This window comes from Patella vulgata, chromosome 5 (assembly GCF_932274485.2).
Source record: "Patella vulgata chromosome 5, xgPatVulg1.2, whole genome shotgun sequence".
Lineage (NCBI taxonomy): Eukaryota > Metazoa > Mollusca > Gastropoda > Patellidae > Patella > Patella vulgata.
This window is the reverse complement of record NC_065883.2, coordinates 39,877,611-39,898,425: the sequence shown is the minus strand read 5'-3', so window position 1 is coordinate 39,898,425 and position 20,815 is coordinate 39,877,611. Positions and strand designations below refer to the sequence as shown.

General features: G+C 36.4%; 1 protein-coding gene across 4 annotated transcripts in view; it reads left to right on the top strand.

The window, feature by feature from the left end:
- Positions 1-20,815, top strand: part of LOC126820657 (G2/M phase-specific E3 ubiquitin-protein ligase) — a 169,751-nt gene that overhangs the window by 117,813 nt on the left and 31,123 nt on the right. The gene's annotated exons all lie outside the window — the stretch shown is intronic.

Genomic DNA, 20,815 nt, shown 5'->3' with positions numbered 1-20,815 from the left:
GTACACATTGGCGTGCACGTAAAAGATCCCTTGGCAGTTGGAATTCGGTATAAGAGTAGGCCGTAGTGCCGCTGTCCGGGCAAAATTTCCCTCATAGCACACTGTATGGCTGGCGTATGCCCGTCTTCATTAGCCCAGGTTAGGAGCAGAACAGTAGGACGTTAAACTCCATTTCATTTCATTTCATTTCATTATTTCGATTTAAAATGGTTCAAATATTATCCAACGTGATACATCATTTATGTCCCAGTCGGGATCAGTCGTGAAAAGCCCAATTATCTGTATTGTAATATTTCTATTTGCATATCAGCCTTCTGTTACACTTTTGTGTCTTTATGTCAAGTTCTTGACGACAACACTGGTTTAACTTCATATGTTTTATTCTTCTTTTAACATATCATGTACAAAACTTAAAGACTCTTTAATTAGCTTGTATTGAGGGAGCCATGGTCCTAGCTTGGCTTGACACCCTTGGGTGCCAACTCCCAACTAACTTACATGGCCGCTGTCTGGTCTTAACTCGAGACCTGCTGGTCCCAAGTTAACTTCTAGACGCCCTCGCCTAGTCTGCCTCCAACGCGTCAAAGGATCTCATTACACATCTGGCTAATGCATCATATCAGTTTGCTTATAAGACAAAAAATATCGAAGAGATAATGCAGTATGCTATTTATTGCATCATAACTCAGGCGAGGGGTAGTGAATATTGACTTCTAAGTGGCTGTTGGCCGTGTCAGACCAGTGCCAATGTCATAATCTGATAAGGTTAATCAATTTCATGTATGGACATTTTTCTACATAATCTCCAATTATGTAACTTCTAAATGATGTGATTGGCTTTTTTTCCGGAGAGTATATGGCATGGGCTATTTCCGAATAGGATAATAGATGCCATTTCTCTTGGGAGGGCTTGCTAAATTGAACAATAGTGGGATCATAATCTGTTATATAAACGATCAAATTTCATTTTGGGGTCATTCCATGTCAAGTGGAACAAATTTCAGAAAGTTGGGAACATGACCCCCTCCAAAAAAATTATAAAAAATATATGTTATAGTACATGGACTTAAGCTAACAAATCCAAAATTATACCTCTCTAGGCCGAAAATTTGTTGAGATATGGCCATTTGAAATTAGGGTACTCAAACGGATCATAAATTCGGTAATTTTTTTTTCAGGTTTTCGGGTACTTTAAACTCATATTTCTAATAGGAGTAGAACTCTCTAACTTTGTAATGTAAGACAACTTTTGGTGCAGATTATGAATTTAGCATCACACGCAATTTGCGATTCACACAGTTCGTGCCACCAGGTGGCAAAATGTGGAATAAATGAACCATTCACTTTTTTTTTTTTAGGAATTCCACAGTCTCTGGCAAAGTCACTATTGCATACACAACCTCCAAAATTTTCATAGTTAATGTCAGTTTGTCTTTTATCAATTTCCAAAAAATTCTGAGTTGATGGGATATATACTTTACCAAATAATCAATCTCGAAATTCAATGCACACAGAAAACGTACAAAATATACCCATTTTTACCTTCAATTTTGGCCATGTGGGACAGTGTTAAAATTATGAAAAAAGTTTGATACTGAAACTTGAATTACCCTACTATAACAGACATTAAAGTCCATCTTGTGTATTTGATGGCTTATATTTTTAATTGGCACTTGAAATCTGTGCAGTGATTAAGTTTTAATGGCTATCATGAAAATTGTTGACTTTTCATGTTGATTTTAAAATTACGTCTAAATGACCTACACCCCTCTAACGTGTCTATTTAGAGTAAATGTTTGCGTAGATTACGAATATGCAATCATTTCGGATGTACATTGTATTGTTCTAATTTTTATTTGGCCTCCTCAATGAGAAAAAATTGGTTATTCCACTTTACAAATTAGAATATTGGGCGTTGATAATCAGATTAAAATTACTTCTGGAAGACTTAGGCCCCTCATATTTGTCATTTTAGAGCAACTTATAATGTAGAACAAGAATATAGAATCATTTTGGCTACAGGGAGCATCGTTTCATTTTGCCTACAGGCCACAATTCTTAATGGATTGTCTTGAAAACTACTCATATATATTCCTATAAATTCCTTATACCCAAAGGATGACTGTTATTATTTTTGGTGCATGCCCGACCCCCAGGGACACAGCAACACCAGATTTTTGTGTTATCGTCCACAAGCTGCAATTCTGAACTTTTAGTGCATGCCTGAACCCAGGATGATCCATTCAGAATTGCAACCCCTAGGCGATAAACATAAAACAATGGGCGCTGCTGTGTCTCTTGGGGATGGGCATGCACCAAAAATAATAGCAGTCATCCTAAAGGTATAAGAAATAAGTACGACAAAATTTCAAAATGATCAAAACACACAGACACAAAATAATAGCAGTCATCCTAAAGGTATAAGAAATAAGTACGAAAAAATTTCAAAATGATCAAAACACACAGACACAAAAAGAAAACATAGGTGTGGCCCTGCCCCGTGGAGTTGGTCATGTACAAAAAAACAAAAGCGATCATTCTTAGGGTATAAGGAATGAGTATGCACAACTTCCAAGACAATCCCTTAAGGATTGTAGTTGATAAACAGACACATACAAAAATTGAGCGTGGCTCTCTGTCCCTGGGGGTCGGGCACACACCAAAAACAATAGGGAACATCATTATGGTATAAGAAAAAATTAGTATACACAAATTCAAGACGATGCATTAAGAATTGCGGCCTGTAGTTTTGATAGTGAAACTACAAAAGTACTGTACTTCAACTTTCTAAGCAGACAAAACACGTTTTCACCTGTTTTTAAAGCAAAACTAAATTGAAATGATATTCCCTGGATCCCAAAAGAGTCCTTATTCTTATTCTTATTCTATGTTAAGAGTTGATCTAAAATGACAAATATGAGGGGTCTAAGTCTTTCAGAAATCATTTTAATCTAATTATCAAAACCCATTATTCCAATTCGTCAAGCGTATTAACCATTTTGTTCTCATTTTGGATGCAAAATAAAATTAGAACAATACAATGTACACCCAAAATGATTACATATTTGTAATCTACGCCAAAGATCATTTTAAACAGGCACGTTTGAGGAGTGTAGGTCATTTAGAAGTTATTTTAAAATCAACATGAAAAGTCAACAATTTTGATAACCTAGCCATTAAAACTTCATCACTGCACAGATTTCAAGTGCCAATTAAAAATATAAGCTATCAAATACACAAGATGGACTTTAATGTCTGTTATAGTAGGGTAATTGAGGTTTCGTTATCAAACTTTTTCATAATTTTAACCTTTGTCGCACATGGCCAAAATTGAAGGTGAAAATGGGTATAATTTGTACGTTTTCAGAGTGCATTGAACTTCGAGACTGAATATTTGGGAAAGTATATATCTCATCGACTTAGAATCTTTTGTAAATTGATAAAAGACAAACTGACATTAACTATGCCAATTTTGAAGTTTGTGTATACAATAGTGATTTTGCCAGAGGCTGTGGAAATCCTGAAAATAAAAGTGAATAGTTCATTTGTTTCACATTTTGCCGCCTGGTGGCCGGAACAGTAGGCACTGGATAATGAGTGTGATGCTAAATTCATCATCTATATGCCAAATGTCACTATAAACAGACACGTTTGAGGAGTATAGGTCATTTAGAAGTTATTTTAAAATCAACCTGAAAAGTCAACAATTTTGATACGTCCATTAAAACTTCATCACCGCACAGATTTCAAGTGCCAATTAAAAATATAAGCCACCAAATACACAAGATGGTCTTTAATGTCTGTTATAGTAGGGTAATTGAAGTTTCATTATCAAACTTTTTCATAATTTTAACCTCTGTCCCACACCACCAAAATTGAAGGTGAAAATGGGTATATTTTGTACGTTTTCAGTGTGCATTGAGCTTCGAGACTGAATATTTGGGAAAGTATATATCTCATCGACTTATAATCTTTTGTGAATTGATAAAAGACAAACTGACATTAACTATGCCAATTTTGAAATTTGTGTATACAATAGTGATTTTGCCAGAGGCTGTGGAAATCCTGAAAATAAAAGTTAATAGTTCATTTGTTTCACATTTTGCCGCCTGGTGACCCGAAAAGTTGGCATTGGATAATGAGTGTGATGCTAAATTCATAATCTATACCAAAAGTTGTCTTAGATTACAAAGTTAGAGAGTTCTACTCCTATTTGAAATGTGATTTTAAAGCATCCTAAAACCTGAAAAAAATTACTGAATTTATGATCTGTTTCAATACCCTAATTCCAAATGGCCATATCTCAGCGAGTTTCCAACCTAGAGAGGTAAATTTTCAGATTTCCTAGTTTAAGGCCATATGCTATAACATAAGTTTTTTTTATAATTTTTTGGGAGGGGGTCATGTTCCCACCATTGGTCCAGTTGGTATGGAATGACCCTTTGGTGAGCTTAAAATAGTTTTCTCTTGGATTTGAGCGTACATATTTTTAAGAAGCGTATAAAAGGACCAGAATAGTTTTTCGGTTCATAACATGATGGTGATCTACTTTGAATCAAAATAATCGAAATTTGCTATTCAAATTCTGGAGAATTTTGACTCCGGTATAATGAAATAAATTTGTTGTTTAATTTATTAAGTGTTTTGTACTCCGGTATAATGGCTGATGGCAGATCAAACTCTTTCTGATTGGTAGATTAGTAACAGGAAACCTGTAACAATAGAGTTGATCAGTCCCTCAGATTAGAGACACGGCCATCTTACCGCACCAATATACGCGATAGATATAGCAACTCCAAACCCGACAGCACAATTTCCAAATAGCAGTTGAATATTTAGTCTGATTGTAAACTAATCATGCATGTCTAATGTCTAGACAAGTTCCACATTATGCTATTGCTATCTAATACTAAAAAAGCTTAGTGCACATTACACATTTCAATAACCCAGTCCAGTTATCCAAATAATTCCCACATGTTTATATCATTTTAATCGACACAGTCAAATGGGTTGAGAGCCTTAGAGTACATGCAAATAAGCATTTTATAACGGCAGTTCTTAAGCCGTCTCTCTGTTCACCATTAACCCTTTCAATGCTAGACGTAAATCCACTGCCTGTGCTAGACCCTTTTTTGAGGAAAAAAGGGAGGTTGGAACTGAATGCCAAGCAGTACTTATGGAAGCTTTTATGAAAAAAATTTTTGTCTGTTGGGAAGGGCATGGGGTTGGGCTAAGAGGAAAAAATAGAATTTTGGAAATTTGCATAATAATGTAGTCACGTGACGTCATGGCGGCCATTTTGGATTTCTCATTTCTCACTAAAGCTAACACGAAAACGAATTTTTCTCCATGAAATACTTAAAAGATATTGTTTTTTTCACTGGATTTTGATAAAGATATATAAAATGAACAAAAATATCAATAGCAGCCATGAGCAATGCCGCCACGAACACGTGCATCACGTCTCCCGCTGCCATGACCACGTGCGGATTGCAATACCTTGTTTTTACTTTCACTTTCACTTTCATCCCCAAGTCCCATATCATTATCAATATAGTCAGTCAATAGATCTACACGTTCGGGACTCAGGAATTGCCTATGTCTTTTACGATCCAGCAGGCCAGCATTATTATCAACATCAGAATTATTGTCAGAATCTACTGCAGACACAGAGCTATCGTGTTCACATTGGGCTTGTTCATCATGCACGGGAGACATAGCTAGCCATGGGCGGAACGTCGCGCAACAAATCACACACTTCATAATACCAATCACTGTCCTGACTACTTTCATTATCGAGTAACTGGAAACGAATTATGTGTATCACCCGCCTCGAAATTGTCCACGTGTTGGTCAGCAAGACGTCATTCACGACTTCGCCGAGAGTGCATCGTCTACGTTGTCACTATGCACTCCGCCATTTTACGGTTTGCCGCTTTGAAACACGTGGGTATATGTTCTAGTGTATAGAAAATACAATAGATGGCACTTGCAGTTACGGTACTAATTTTAGCGAGGGCTTTACTGAGTACATGGTAATACCGGGTACGCGCATTTTACCGACATTTTATAATACCCGGTACTACCGGGTATACGCAGTGAAAGGGTTAAATGGAAGCAGTTGCTCTGGTGATACAGCAATGTGCAGGTCCACCCGAGACCCATTTTGTGCTCCGGTCCCCGATGACTATATAAAGGGAACATCCGCATAATCTCACTTAAGCCTGATGAGTTCAAACTGAACGAAACTAGTCCCTTCATGAGAGAAATATATGACGCCTACTCGCCACTCATGGATTTCTAATTTTGAGCTTTATAAGGATTACACTACAGATAGACCAGGCGTCAAGGACAGTTAATTACACGAAGAGAGGGAAAAGGTTTGACATGATGATTTTGTATGGTGATACCTGGATATCAAGAAATGGGATTGCTACAGATCTGTGACCTGACCGTTTGAACCCTGCTGCGCATCCATATTTCATATTTAATTACACATTATGAGGGAAAAGCGATTTGTCATAGGATTGGATACACTGAGGACACTGAATGGGATAGATTCCCCGGTTGTACGTGACAAGGAGTAGGGTCGTCTGTCCAACCTCATGGGTTTTCTCTGGGTCCTCCGGTTTCCTCAAACTGCTAAAAAAAAACCTGCGCGCAAGCGAATTATTGAAATAAAATAGAGCCATATGTTAGTCCTGAAATGATCTAGTTTGTGTGTGTTTCTCTCTCTCTCTGAATGGGAAAACATAGCTAAGAGCTACTTTCAGCTGACCGTTGCCTTGAACAGTGATCTTTAAAGGCTTAATACCACTCTTGTTGTAACTGAATAATATGTCCCAATCTTTATTCTGGTCAACAAATTGTACTATTTTACAATATTCCAATTAATTGATGATACAAATTTCATCTTAACACACCTAATATAAAAGAATTGGAAAAATTCAACTAAATGATTTGAAAAGCCTGACGTAAAGCTTTTCAAATGTGACTTGGATTTAAAAATATTTTTGAACCCTCTGGACAAGTAAAATAGGATTTAATGGGTAATTTACACAACAGATAAGACACTAACACATCTAGTACCTAGAGGCTATTTTTTTATTTTCTTGAGCTGTCAAGCCAGCAAGAGTGTTATTGTCCCTTTAAGTCAAAAACCATTTAATTACACAAAATGAGGGATGGATAAAACTTGTTGCAGATGATTCAGCACATTACATATTACCTTAAAATACCAATGACATATTTTGATATGTCCAGAAGTGCTGCCAGCAACGATTACGCATTCATACATTGTGAGGGAAAGCTGGAACCTCCTCAGAATCATCAAGCTAAGTATGTAGGATATGAAAACCAATGACAACAATTTTATCCTGACTGGAAGTACTGCCAGCAACAATCATGTAACATAATTCAAAGGTCACATTTATTCATACATTGTGGGATGATCAAGCTAAGTATTTAGGATATAAAAACACCAATGACAGTAATTTTATCTTGACCAGAAGTGCTGCCAGCAACAATTACGTAATGTAATTCAAAGGTCACATTACTCCTTGTATGCAAATAGTTTAAAAGTATGTTATACCAAGGTTGTGGGTCCTCTAGAGTCACAATTTTTGTCTGATTTTGATATTACTTAAAATATATGTTTATAACCCAAAGATCTTGGTTCCTTTCGATATTCGCGCATATCGGACCGTAACTTTCCTGAATTATGGGCCCCGATTGTACGAAAAATCATGTTTTTTAGCTTGTAGACCCAATGGAGGTCACAATTTTATTCCGATTTAAAAAAACGTTTGAATATACCACCGTTACACCCTAATGAAGGACGAGATTAATTTTCGTGAAAATCAGACCAAAACTGCCGGACAAAATGGCCGCCTCTCGTACGCTTATCGTTTAAAAATATGGTATATATCAAGGTTGTAGACTCTCTAGAGGTCACAATTTTCACCCGATTTTGATGAAATTTAAAATGCATGTTTATAACCCAAAGATCTTGGTTGCTCTGATATTCACGCATATCAGATCGTAACTTCCTGAATTATGTCCCCTGATTGTACGAAAAATAATGTTTTTAGCTTGTGGTCCCTCAAGAGGTCACAATTATTATCTGATTTACAATAACAAAAACGTCAAATATATCACCGTTGCAACTTAATGTTGGTTGAGTTTGAAAATCGGACGAAAACTGCCAGACAAAATGGCCGCCCCTCAACGCAAATAGTGTAGTAAACATCTGGTATATCAAGTTTGTGAACCCTCTAGAGGTCACAATTTTGATCCCATTTTAATGAAACTTGAAATGCATGTTTATAAACCCAATGATCTTGGTTCCTGTCAATATCTGATCGTACCTTCCTGAATTGGGGCCCTTGATGTTCTCTATCCATCTCTTGAGAAATGTGGGCGTATCCTGCCTGGCAGCAGCTGGTTTTTATACGCCCACATGGAAATGTGGTCGTATATTGCCGTCGCCCCCATCCGTCCGTCCGTCCGTCGTCCACAATTTCTTGTGAACACTCTACAGACTACATTTATCAACCGATTGTTTTGAAATTGATATATGTTGTTTGCATTAGTGAGATGAAGAAGCCTATTTGATTTCAATGACTTCTGTTAATTTCTTCTGGAGTTATGGCCCTTGTTTCACTTTGTTGCACTTTGTGAACGCTCTAACGACAAAAGTTATCAACCGATCTGTATGAAATTTATATGCATTATTTAAATTAGTAAAACAAAGAAGCCTATTGAATTTCAGCAATTTCTGTATATTACATCTAGAGTTATGGCCCTCGTTTCACTTTGTTGAATCTCGTGAACGCTCTAATGACATAAGTTATCAACCGATCTGTATGAAATTAATGTGTATCATTTAAATTAGTGAAATGAAGACGCCTATTGAATTTCAGCAATTTCCATTAATTTCTTCTGGAGTTATGGCCCTTGTTTCACTTTTTTGCATCTTGTGAACGCTCTAACGACAAAAGTTATCAACCGATCTGTTTGAAATTTATATGCATCATTTAAATAAGTAAAACAAAGAAGCCTATTGAATTTCAACAATTTCGGTTAATTACATCTAGAGTTATGGCCCTTGTTTCACTTTGTTGAATCTTGTGAACGCTCTGATGACAACAGTTATCATCCGATCTGTTTGAAATTTATATGCATCATTTAAATTAGTAAAACAAAGAAGCCTATTGAATTTCAGCAATTTCTGTTAATTACATCTAGAGTTATGGCCCTTGTTTCACTTTGTTGAATGTTGTGAACTCTCTAATGACAACAGTTATCATCCGATCTGTTTGAAATTGATATGCATCATTTAAATTAGTGAAATGAAGAAGCCTATTGAATTTCAGCAATTTCTATTAATCACGCCGTGAGTTATGGACCTTGTTTCACGACAAAAGTTCTTATCCGATCTGTATGAAATTTATATGTATCATTTAAATTAGTAAAACGAACAAGCCTATTGAGTTTCAGTTATCACCTAAATTAGTGAAATGAAGACGAACAAGCCTATTGAATGTCAGCAATTTCCGTCAATTACGTCTAGAGTTATGACCCTTGATTTACTTTGTTGAACTTTGTAAACTTTCGAACAACAAAAGTTATCATTCGATCTGTATGAAATTTATATGCATTATTTGAATTAGTAAAACGACAAAAAGCCTGTCGAATTTGAACAATTTCTGTAGATTGCTTCCAGAGTTACGGCCCTTGTTTTAGTTTTTAGAACCTTGTGAACCTTCAAACAACGAAAATTATAATGTCATGTGTATGAAATTGTCTATTAAATTCCCCTAATTACCTACAAAAGAATAAATATGTGACAACCCTTGTCGACTGCTCGGACGATTTAGCTGGTGTGGGCGTATGTTTTGTTGCCTGGCAACCTATCTTTTTTATTTTCTCCCTTCCACAATGCTTGTTTTTTTCCACTATAGAAATATACAACACACACCAAACTTGGTTGAAAAGAAACTATATTTAGGGATCGGCCCACTTACACAATTTTATGATATTTACACAGGCACATAGGGACATCTAAGAAGAAATTTTTGCAAAATATGATTTATTTTCAAAGTCAAATGTCTTGTGGAACTTTGTGGTGAAAAACACCACAGACCGGAAACACTCTATGAAAATTATTCTAGTCGAAAATCTTGTGGAATATGGTACCATACAGGCATATAGAGAAGTCTGCGAAGAAATTTTTGAATAAAATAAATGATTTATTTTCAAAGTCCAAATCTTGTGGAACTCTTGTGGTGAAAAGCATCACAGACCCAAAACACTATCAGAATTATTTTTGTTGAATGTATTTATCTTCAGAAGTCAAATATCTTGTGGAACTCTTGTGGTGAAACGTTACACAGAAATGCCCCCAAACCTTGTAGGCCTGCAGCCAAAATTTATAGCTTGATTAGAAACACAATTCTGCTACATGGTCCTCCCTAATAAACAAACTATACATTTTTGGAAAGCTTATAACACCAGGAACACAAATCCAGAGAGTTCCAAGCAAAAAGTCTGCACTAACTTGATTTAGGGCCAGATGAATTGTCAAGTAAATGCTATATTTATAATAATAATTGTGAAGTTGACATAAAATTAAATATTGACGAAAACACCCAATGCCTTCATCTTAGGCTAAGAATATGCTATTGGTTAAATTTTGATTTAAACCAAAATGCAGAAAACATAATGGACAAGGGAACATACAGAATTTTGGAAATCCATTAACGGTAATAGAGAGTTATCTCCCTTTCTGTCAATGTCTGCAATTGGTAACAGTATTTCAGGTGTGTGTTGACTGCTGATGCTGTATGACGCACAAGACCATGTGTGAGCACACAAGCCCAATATTTATATCGTTAATGGGGTCAGAGGGGACTGCAAGGGTTGGTGAGCGGGTGTTTACCCAGAAATTATTGGTGGAGCAATTAGTCTGATGAGCAAGGAGAAATGTTTGACATTGGTTGAGCAATATGTCTATGAAGTAATGGAGACCAGACTATGTCCATTGTTTTGTAAATCGCATTGAAACCACATAATTTCTTCCACTAAAACATAAACCCACACCAACATACCCTTTCAATTAGACCCTATGTCATTTTTACTACAGGTAGCTGTAAACCTCTAGATCAGATATTAAGGCTGAATTCCAAACATTTAAACTGAAACCGTATCTATAATTGTGTAATTTGATAACAAGTATAGATTTAAGACAAAAATTATTTATTGAAGTAAATAAATTATTGAAAATCAAAATTAAGCAGTTACCCAGCACTTTAAATGTCATCAAAGTTAGTCGTTATCATCATTACTGTCACTACATGTATAAACATCAAGTTCGGTTTCTTTAACAGTCTTTTTGTTTCATTTTCACATTATTATTATTATTATTCATCTTCTATAGCACTTCATTATATCCGGTGATATTTCTAAGCGCTTAACAAATGTCACATCACAGTTTGTAATAATATTTAAACAAGTGTGTTTTTAACTCCAATTTAAATTTAACAAAAGTTGAACTTGCTCTAATTGATCTTGGTAGCTTATTCCACATTTGGGCACCATTTATAGGGAAAGATAATTTTCCTCTGATTCTCTTGTAAGCAGGCACAGATAGTAAAGTAGTATCTGTGGACAAACGAAGACTCTGTCTTTCCTTTTTGTAGAATGTGAATAGTTGTTTCATGTAGGAGGGAGCAGTCATCCGAATGACTAGACAGCTGTCCTTGTCAGGCCCTCCATCCTGCATCACTGACAAGGGGGAACCACGCCGGAAAATCTGGATGAACTTTCTTGGCCAATGATCTAGAAGTATAAGGTTGATGCCAAGGTTACTGTCCAGTGCTGCATCAATATCAGCTTTTACCTTCGATAGTGCTGTCTCTGTGCTTTGACCTTCTTTATATGCAGACTGCTGTGGTTCATGAAGTTCGTTAGCTTGCAGATAATTAGTGATTTGTCTCGCTATCACCCTTTCAAGCACCTTTCCGATAAACTCAAGATTTGAGACAGGGCGATAGTTCTTGAGGATCTCGCAATCAGGCGATGGTTTCTTCAGAAGTGGAATCACAAGGGCAATCTTTAATGAAGTCGGCACAAAGCTTTTGGCAATTGAAGAATTTATGATAGCAGTGATGAAAGGAAGGAGCGCATCCAATACTGTTTTGGAGTTCAGAAGCCATGTTGGAAGGGAATCTAGGCTACAGGAAGTTGACTTGCTCTTACCAATGATGGACCGGACATGTTCTTCTGTAACTGGGGCAAACTCAAACACGGCTTGGTACATGATGTTCTTCAAACGCATTTAACCCACTGCTAGTACATGTATTGTCAAGAGTATGTCTGAGATCACTGACTTTGTCATGAAAAAAGTCACTGACGTTCAGCTAGCACAACATCTGAATTAGACTTTGGTAATTTATTTTGATTTTCAGAGATAAGTTTATCGATAACATTAAAAAGATCTTTAGAATCTGTTGCACAGAGGTTTTTTTTATAAAAAGTTGTCACATTTACTACACTTACACAGATTAGATATGTACATGTAGAAGACAACACCCGTGTGGTAACCCCCTGTCAGTGGTACGGGATGGGAGTGGGCTGGAAGGACAATGCCCCTTAGGTTCGGATGGAATGGAAAACAATAGTTTAAACAATATTTGATTCAACAAACTGAATCGGATTGAACAACAGGTAAGGGGCTACATGGGTGTAGGGGGCCCAAATTTTCTGAATGAAACAATCATTAAACATACATTATGCAAGAGCTAAATCTGATTATTGCAAGTCTTAATTTAGGCTTCAGATGTTATAGAAATTATAAATTAGATCTTTATTTAAACAACAAGCCCAAAATCAACTCTGTAGACCCACGGATGGCTCGGCTACAGCTTGGATTTAAATAGGATTTCACTGATTGATTAAATAAAAAATGGCACCCCATGCGGAGATTATTAACCGTTATGTTGACGTCATCAGTTAGATCGAGGCTAAATGAAAGAGTGTACGAAGCAAGGCCGCTGTTGAGCGATGCCGCATGTCAGTCAATTTGATTGAAAGTTCGATATATTAGGCCTTGATATTATGTTCAGTTGTGGTTAAAATGAAGACTTTGGATGTTGGTATTATACGGTCTTTTGTCACTTGCGTTTACAGAAAAATTGATAAACATCGCAGCTAACATCACCCCGGTTGAATTGCAGCCCCATTGGATCACTGTAGTGTTTCCTATTTGTCTGCTTTGGGAGTCACGTTACAGTAAAAGAGTACACGCAGGCTAACAAGAAGTCGGCAATAATTATGCCTCATTGATTTGGTCCATTCCTTCAAACTTTCGCTTCTTATCTATATAATAAAAGTCTTATTTTTAATTTATAGTAAAAACAAATGTAATACGAATTGAACTGCAACCCCGTCTCAAGCCATTGAAAACGTTACGAGATATGGTCGCATTATCCATTCTCTGAAGCTTGTGCCTGAAAAACTGAAATACATTGCCCGAAAAATGGACGGTTTAACGAATCAGGGCGGGCGGGCATATAAGCTCTCCCAAAACAGTATTTCTACTAATATATATGTAAACTTTTAACTCAGATTAGATTTGGGGCTAAATTCCTAACAAATATTTGAATTGAAACAAAGCATCTATATGTAATTTTCTCACTAAAACAGATGTCAAAACCTAAATAATACTGTAAGGGAGTGGCAATTGTAACGAAGAGATTTAAAAAATCAACCGTCATAATGAAGATGTACATATGCCCGCCATACATTACGGTCTACTCTTTATTTTGAATTTAAAGTTTTTTATGTGCACGGGACCTCAGTTTTATATTCCATCCGAATAACTGGACGCTGCCCATCACAAAGGGAGATAACTCCTTTTACCATAAATAGATTTCTGAAATTCTGTTTGTTTCCATTATGTTTTCTGCATTTTGCTTTAAATCAAAATTTAACCAAGAGCATATTCTTTGCATAGGATCAAGGCATCGGGTGTTTTCTTCAATATTTAATTTTATGTCAACTTCACAAATATTAGTATAAATATAGGATTTACTTGACAAGTATCACAATTTTCATCTGGCCCTAAATTGAGTAAGTGCAGACTTTTTGCTTGGAGCTCTCTGGATTTGTGTTCCTAGTGTTGTAAGCTTTCCAAAAATGTATAGTTTGTTTATTAGGGAGGACCATGTAGTGGAACTTCACGCTAGAAATTTTGGCTGCAGGCCTATTGCCATAAATGGCTTATCATGTTAATAAGTCACAAATAAATGGGTTTTGAGTTTGGATTTGAACATGGCTATGTTTAAGAACTCTGTATTGAGATGTCCCTACAAGCATGGCTTCCGCCTTGTCATCATTCAGTTGGAGCTTACTCTCATTTATTCACGATTTTACAGATCTAGATAGAGTGTTGTCTGATTAATTAGGTTTCATCAGTAGGAATAATGAGTGATCCCGAAACTGTATGAAACAAACTAAATGGGATCAGAAATTTCAGTTGATATTGGATTCGTGTACAGGCTTATATTATTTTAGCAGTCGGCCCCTGAAATAAGACTGAACTTTGATAAGAATTAGCCAAATCTGGTAAAGTGATCAAGTGGGGCGACATGAAGACGGATTCAGGGTTCATAGTAGACAAAAATAAGTCATGTGTATCTTTATTCTTGCTGACCTGTATGGGGAAATACTAGCCCGTAGGAGTAAAATCTAAAGCCTAAACAAGTAATAAACAAGATTAGTTATTCTTCATAAGCCGTTGTGGCAGTTAAACAAATTTGTTTCTAAAAAGTTCCACACTTTTTTCCCAGTTCCATCTTGTCATATGATCTAGATAAGGAGAACGGAATGTTTAAAAAACTAAAATCCAATTAAAATCAATATAACATCTTGAATAAATAATTTAATAACGTTCAAGGAATTATAAGTTAAAGCATTACATAATCTACGTTAGAAAAAAATAGTTTATAACATTTACAGGCTGTCTGACCATGTTTATGAAATATTTTTTGTTCTTTTAATTTAAACGATTTTAGATTAGAAAAACAGAACATTTTAAAAAACTTAAATCCAATATAATCATTATAACGTCCACAAGCTCTAGACATTAGTATTCGATTGACTTTAAATTTATACACAGTGTTTAAGGTCATGAGACAAAGAAGCCTATTGATTTTCAGCGATTTCAGATAATTACTACCAGAGTTATGGCCCTTGATCACTTTGAAAAATCTTGTGGATGCTCTAGAGGCTAAATCCGATTGACTTTAAATTTATACACAGTGTTTAAGGTCATGAGACGAAGAATCCTATTGATTTTCAACGATATCCTATAATTACTGCCAGAGTTATGGCCCTTGGTAACTTTGAAATATCTTGTGAACGCTCTAGAGGCTAAAGTTAATATCCAATTGACTTCAGATTTATACACACTGTTTAAGGTCATGAGACGAAGAAGAAGCCCAGTGATATTCAATGATTTCCGATAATTACTACCATTTTATGGCCCATGTTCACTTTGAACAATCTTGTGGATGCTCTAGAGGCCCAAAACTGACAGACAAAATGGCCGTCTCTAGGTTGTGGGCCCTCTAGAAGTCACAATTTTCTTCTGATTTTGATGAAACTCGAAATGCTAGTTGATAACCCAAAGATCTCGGTTCCTTTCAATATTCGCACATATCGGACTGTAACTTCCTGAATTATGGCCCCTGATTGTACGAAAAATTATGTTTTTAGCTTGTGGATCCTTTAGCAGTCATAATTTTTATCCGATTTAAAAAAACGTTTTAATATATCACCGTTACACACTAAGGATGGTTGAGTTCGAATTTCGTAAAAATTGGACCAAAACTGACAGACAAAATGGCCGCCCCTCGTTCTCAAAAAGTGTAAAAATATGGTATATCAAGGTTGTGGACCCTCTGGAGCTCACAATTTTCTTCTGATTTTGATGAAACTTGAAATGTAAGTTTATAACCCGAAGATCTTGGTTTCTTTCGATATTCGCACATATCGGACTGTAACTTCCTGAATTATGACCCTTGATTGTATGAAAAATCGTGTTTTTAGCTTGTGGACCCTATAGAGGTCATAATTTTTATCCGATTTAAATAATTTTTTTTACTATATCACCGTTACACCCTAAGGATGGTTGAGTTCGAATTTCATGAAAATCGACCTAAAACTGACAGACAAAATGGCCGTCCCTTGTTCTTAAATATGGTACATCAAGGTTGTGGACACTCTGGAGCTTACAATTTTCATATGATTTTGATGAAACTTGAAATGTAGGTTGATAACCCAAAGATCTCGTTTCCTTTCTATATTCGCGCATATCGGATCGTAACTTCCAGAATTATGGCCCCTGATTGTACGAAAAATCTCGTTTTTAGCTTGTGGACCCTATAGAGGTCATAATTTTTATCCGATTTAAAAAAACATTTTAATATATCACTGTTACACCCTAAGGATGGGTGAGTTCGAATTTCAGGAAAATCGGCCCAAAACTGACAGACAAAATGGACGTCCCTTGTTCTCAAATAGCTTAAAAATATGGTATATCAAGGTTGTGGACTCTCTAGAAGTCACAATTTTCTTCTGATTTTGATGAAACTCGAAATGTAAGTTGATAACCCAAGGATCTTGGTTCCTTTCAATATTCGCACATATCGGACTGTAACTTCCTGAACTATGGCCCCTGATTGTACGAAAAATCACGTTTTTAGCTTGTGGATCCTTTAGCAGTCATAATTTTTATACGCCCACATTGAAATGTGGTCGTATATTGCCGTCGGTCGGTCCGTCCAGCGGTCTGGCGTCCACAATTGCTTGTGGACGCTCTAGAGGCCAAAGTTAATATCTGATTGACTTTAAATTTATACACAGTGTTTAAGGTCTTGAGACAAAGAAGCCTATTTTCAGCGATTTCCAATAATTATTGCCAGAGTTATGGCCCTTGATCACTTTGAAAAATCTTGTGGACGCTCTAGAGGCGCGCTGTATCATAAAGTCTGTCATTGATTCGACTGGCGTGGTTTCGAATCCCAGGTTGTACGGGACAAGGAGTAGGGTCGCCTGTCCAACCTCGTGGGTTTTCTCCGGGTCCTCCGGTTTCCTCCCACTGCTAAAGACCCCTACGCGCAAGCGAATTATGTAAATAAAATTAAACCATATGTTAGTCCCGAAATGACCTAGTTTGTGTCGAGTGGACGTTAAACCCCATTTCTCTCTCTCTCTCTAAAGGCCAAAGGTAATATCCGATTGACTTTAAATTTATACAGTGTTTAAGGTCATGAGACAAAGAATCCTATTGATTTTCAATGATTTCCGATAATTACTGCCAAAGTTATGGCCCTTGTTCACTTTGTGACGCTATAAAGGCTAAAGTTATCATCCGATTGACTTCAGATTGATATGTCTTGAACAGCTATATCCAAGATATTAAAAGTTTTGTATACAAAACGTTAGCATGGGGCAGAACTTTATACAAACAAACAAATTCTAATGGTTTTCTGATAATTACTTCATGAGTTGTTGCTCTTAATCAGATTTTAGTGTATTATAAATGTTTCATTACCGAAAAAAGTAAAAATATGCAACAACTTTTGTTGACTGCCCGGACGATTTAATTGTTATGGGCGTATGTTTCGTTGCCTGGCAACCTATCTTTATCCGATTTAACCCGTTAAATGCGTAGGGTGTTATATAACGTCCTGGACAACTGCCACTCACCATGTGTAGGGCGTAATATAACGCCTTGGAGGTATTTTCCCCAACCTATTCTTTGAACATACGATCGCAGCATGTGTAGGACGTTATATTACGCCTGGACAAAGAAATCTAATCGAAGGGAGACAACACTATTTACCGTTAGTTTTAATATGGTTTCAGACTACTATCATTTGTATTCAGGAATGAAAAGGTCCAAAAATGAAGTTTTTCGTCAAATTAATTACACAATAGGGTGTAGTTAACATTTTAAAAACTACACACTTAACGGGTTAAGAAAACGTTTTAATATATCACCGTTACACACTAAGGATGGTTGAGTTCGAATATCGTAAAAATTGGACCAAAACTGACAGACAAAATGGCCGCCCCTCGTTCTCAAAAAGAGTAAAAATATGGTATATCAAGGTAATGTACCCTCTAGAGCTCACAATTTTCTGATTTTGATGAAACTTGAAATGTAAGTTAATAACCCGAAGATCTTGGTTCCTTTCGATATTCGCGCATATCGGACTGTAACTTCCTGAATTATGACTCTTGATTGTACGAAAAATCGCTTTTTTAGCTTCAGGTCCCTCTAGAGGTCATAATTTTATTCCGATTTAAAAAAACGTTTGAATATATCATGGTTACACCTTAATGATGGTTGAGTTCGAATTTAATGAAAATCGGACCAAAACTGCCGGACAAAATGGCCGCCCCTCCAACGCAAACAGTGTAAAAATATGATATAGCACGGTTGTGAACCCTCTAGAGCTCACAATTTTGATCCAATTTTGATGAAACTTGAAATGCATGTTTATAACCCAAAGATCTTGGTTGTTGTCGATATTTGCGCATATCGGATCATAACTTCTTGAATTATGGCCCCTGATTGTACAAAAAATCGCTTTTCTGTTTAACTTGCTCTCTATCCATCTCTTGAAAAATGTGGGCTTATCCTGCCTGGCAGCCGCTGGTTAGAGAACTTTATGAGATTCCCGCCAAAATTAGTCCCCATTTTGAATTTGGCCCCCAAGCGGAATTAGCCGTCACTATTGGGAGGAATACCTAAGCAAACTGGATTCAGCGGGTTAAATTCTTATAGAAACTGCCTTCAAACTAAGGTCCGAGAGAATCTCACAAATTTTCGATAACTAAATAACCAGAAAATGTTTTACCGTGGTCATCTTTAATATTTCCTTATGTGTGGCATCACTATGTGACCCCCCCATGGCATACTGAGTCATAGTGAGGAAATTTTAAAAATTGAGTTATTGTTATTTTCACATTCTCCAACTCATTACCTTCAATTTGATGTATAGTTTGTTTGAAACGGGCAAAAATTGACTGAGCTCTGTCCATTCGAAGCTACCCAACTCACAAAAGTAAGTTTTGAGAAAAAGCAAGTCAAAGATTTGGTATGTTCAGAAACAAAATCCCATAGCAACCAGGCCATTTATTTACTGTTTTGTCGTTGGGTTTTGTCGTTTCCATGGGTTTTCAGGGGTGCTGAAGACGAAATCATAGTAAAAATTTGATCCGACGATTTCCGCCATTTATTTGCTATTTTGTCGTTTAATATTTTTATACGCCCACATTTTCATGTGGACGTATATTGTCGTCGCCCCTGTCCGTCCGTCCGTCCACAATTGTTTGTGAACAGTCTACAGGTCACAATTTTTATCCGATTTCAATGAAACTTGAAATATAGGTTTATCGCCCTAAGATCTCGGTTCCTTTCGATATTGGCATGTATCGGACCGTAACTTCATGGATAATGGCCCCTGATTGCACGAAAAATCATGTTTTTAGCTTGTGAACACTGTAGAGGTCACAATTTTTATCCGATTTGGTTTAAACTTGAAATGTATGCTTATAACCCAAAGATCTCGATTCCTTTCGATATTCGTGCATATTGGAACGTAACTTTCTGAATTATGGCCCCTGATTGTACGAAAAATTGCGTTTTTAGCTTGTGGACCCTATAGAGGTCATAATTTTTATACGATTTAAAAAACTGTATTATTATATCACCGTTACACCATAAGGACGACTGAGTTCAAATTTCGTGAAAATCGGCGGAAATCTGACAGACAAACTGGCCTCAGTTTGTTCTCAAATAGCGTAAAAATATGGTATATCAAGGTTGTGGACCCTATATAAAGGTCACAATTTTTATCCGATTTTGTTGAAACTTGAAATGTAAGTTTATAACCCAAAGATCTCGGATCCTTTCGATATTCGCACATATCAGACCGTAACTTCCTGAATTATGACCCTTGATTGTACGAAAAATCGCATTTTTAGCTTCAGGTTCCTCTAGAGGTCATAATTTTATTCCGATTTAAAAAAACGTTTGAATATATCATGGTTACACCTTAATGATGGTTGAGTTCGAATTTAATGAAAATCGGACCAAAACTGCCGGACAAAATGGCCGTCCCTCCAACGCAAACAGTGTAAAAATATGATATAGCACGGTTGTGAACCCTCTAGAGCTCACAATTTTGATCCAATTTTGATGAAACTTGAAATGCATGTTTATAACCCAAAGATCTTGGTTGCTGTCGATATTTGTGCATATCGGATCATAACTTCCTGAATTATGGCCCCTGATTGTACAAAAAATCGCTTTTCTGTTTAACTTGCTCTCTATCCATCTCTTGAAAAATGTGGGCGTATCCTGCCTGGCAGCCGCTGGTTAGAGAACTTTATGAGTTTCCCGCCAAAATTAGTCCCCATTTTGAATTTGGCCCCCAAGCGGAATTAGCCGTCACTATTGGGAGGAATACCTAAGCAAACTGGATTCAGCGGGTTAAATTCTTATAGAAACTGCCTTCAAACTAAATAACCAGAAAATGTTTTACCGTGGTCATCTTTAATATTTCCTTAAGTGTGCCAGTGTGGCATCATCCAGATTCTGAATCTACAAATATAGAAGATAATGTGACCCCCCATGGCATACTGAGTCATAGTGAGGAAATTTTAAAAATTGAGTTATTGTTATTTTCACATTCTCCAACTCATTACCTTCAATTTGATGTATAGTTTGTTTGAAACGGGC